This window comes from Colobus angolensis, unplaced genomic scaffold (assembly GCF_000951035.1).
Source record: "Colobus angolensis palliatus isolate OR3802 unplaced genomic scaffold, Cang.pa_1.0 Scaffold18, whole genome shotgun sequence".
NCBI lineage: Eukaryota > Metazoa > Chordata > Mammalia > Primates > Cercopithecidae > Colobus > Colobus angolensis.
Genome location: NW_012114932.1, coordinates 4,820,442 through 4,822,845, shown reverse-complemented (window position 1 = coordinate 4,822,845; position 2,404 = coordinate 4,820,442). Strand labels below are relative to the sequence as shown.

The 2,404-nt window shown below is 43.1% G+C and overlaps 1 protein-coding gene across 1 annotated transcript in view; it reads right to left on the bottom strand.

Annotated features, from left to right (window-relative positions):
• Positions 1 to 2,404, bottom strand: part of SMARCC1 (SWI/SNF related, matrix associated, actin dependent regulator of chromatin, subfamily c, member 1) — a 201,763-nt gene that overhangs the window by 33,162 nt on the left and 166,197 nt on the right. The gene's annotated exons all lie outside the window — the stretch shown is intronic.

Genomic DNA, 2,404 nt, shown 5'->3' with positions numbered 1-2,404 from the left:
AAACAAAACAAAACAAAAAAAACATTAGCTGGATGTAGTGGCACACACTTGTAATCACAGGAGGCGGAGGCTGTGGTGAGCCAAGACCGCGCCACAGCACTCCAGCCTAGGCGACAGAGCAAGACACTTTCTCAAAAAAAAAAAAAAAAAAGACATCTGATTAAGTCCTTGCCCTCAAAAAGTATACACTCTGGTACAGAAATGCGAACACATGAACTGGTGATTACAGTACAATTAAGTGCTCTGTGAGGCTGCCATAGCAGTAAATGTGAAGGCCATGCCATCCATAGCTGAGGAATGCAGGAGGTAGGCAAAAAGTTGGGCAAAGGGCCTTCTTGGCCAGAGAAGCAGAAAGCAAACAGGTGGCAAACAGAGTAAGGCCGCGAAGGAAGCCTACATTTGGTCTAGCATACACAGAGGATGACAGAGATGAAACAGAGGTCTCATGAGCTCCCAGGGCAGGAGAGGGTCAATGGTGTGAGAGATGCTTACATAGACAGAAGCTCAATGACAGATGTAGAGCATGGAGTGAGAGGCACAGTAAGTCTCTGATTAGGCTCCTTCCTAATCAGGGAACTGAGGGTGGGGTGGTATAGAGTTGGGGTAGGAGAGCTACTGAAGCAGCTTCTTCCTACTCATGGGGCCAGATGGTCTTAGGATAAAATGGATAGGGCTATGGTGACTGGGCTACTCATCATGAGGAGTTCAACAGAGGACTTGCTTGGATTGGCCACTAAGAAATACTTTAAATAATGCAAGAAGATACTTAGGTAAATGTAAACAGTGATCCTAAAATGATCAGTATTCTGGAATAATTTCTTTTTAAAGTTCTACCACTTGGAGTCAGAATCTCATATGTAGATAAAAAAGTCAAAATAGTCAGAGGGAAACAGCCCTAACTAAATGCTCAAATTTAGCCCATGCTTAGGGAGTCACTAATTCTTTCTCCAGTCAACTCAAAAAAATGTATTTTTGGCCAGGTGCGGTGGCTCACGCCTGTAATCCTAGCACTTTGGGTGGCTGAGGCACGCAGATTGCCTGAGCTCAGGAGTTCGAGACTAGCCCGGGCAACACAGTAAAACCCTGTCTCTACTAAAAAACAAAAAAATTAGCTGGGCATGGTGGTGCATGGCTATAATCCCAGCTACTTGGGAGACTGAGGCAGAAGAATCACTTGAACCTGGAAGGTGGAGGTTGTGGTGAGCTGAGATCATGCCACTGCACTCCAGCCTGGGTGACAGAGCGAGACTCCGTCTCAAAAAAAAAAAAAAAAAAATTTTCCCACAAACAGCTTACTTAATCTCTTTTTCTCTGGAACTTCTCCCCAGATAACCAAATGCTTCTCTGCTTCTAAATTTCTTACTTTTTATGACTTCCACTCTCATTTTTGGCCCTTTTCATAATTCTCTTGGCCCTGTTTGGGCCATGACCTTATGTCAAAAGTTTCTGTTCCAGGGAATGGAACAGAAGACTCCAGAGACTCCATCCAAGACTCCAGATGGGCCTAATTTCAGTTACCATTCAGTATAGGAGAGGGAAGAGAAGTGTGAGAAAGCCCAAGGATGGATCTGAGGGAGGATAAGAGAAAATGTGGTTCCTAATTCAAGATGAGATTAAGTTCTACTTTCTAGTATTTATTTTGAAGAAGTCAGGGAATCAAGAAAATATCTGAACACTTATATACTGCTGATGAGACCGTACATTAGTTCAGTGTGGAAAGCAGTTTGGAGGTTTCTCAAAGAAATAAAAATATTATTCAACTATACTACTATTTAACCCAGTAATCCCATTACTGGGTATATACCCAAAAGAAAATAAATTGTTCGGCCAGGCATGGTGGCTCATGCCTGTAATCCCAGCCCTTTGGGAGGCTGAGGTGGGCAGATCACGGGGTCAAGAGATAGAGACCATCCTGGCCAACATGGTGAAACTCCATCTCTACTAAAAATACAAAAATTAGCTGGGTGTGGTGGCACATGCCTGTAGTCCCAGCTACTATGGAGGCTGAGGCAGGGGAATTGCTTGAACCTGGGAGGCAGAGATTGCAGTGAGCTGAGACTGTGCCACTGCACTCCAGCCTGGCAACAGGGCGAGACTCTGTCTCAGAAAGAAAAAAGGAAAATACATCAATTTACCAAAAATGCACCTGCATGTGAATGCTTACTGCAGCTCCATTAGTAATAGCAAAGATGTGAAATCAAACTAGGTGCCCATCAACAGTGGATTGGACAAAGAAAATGTGGTACATATACATTACGAAATACTACACAGCCATAAAAAAAAGAATGAAATTATGTCCCTTGCACCACCATAGATGCAGCTGGAGGCCATTATTCTAAGTGAATTAACCCAGAAACAAAAAATGCCACATATTCTCAGTTTTGCTTTTTTTTTTTTTTTTTTT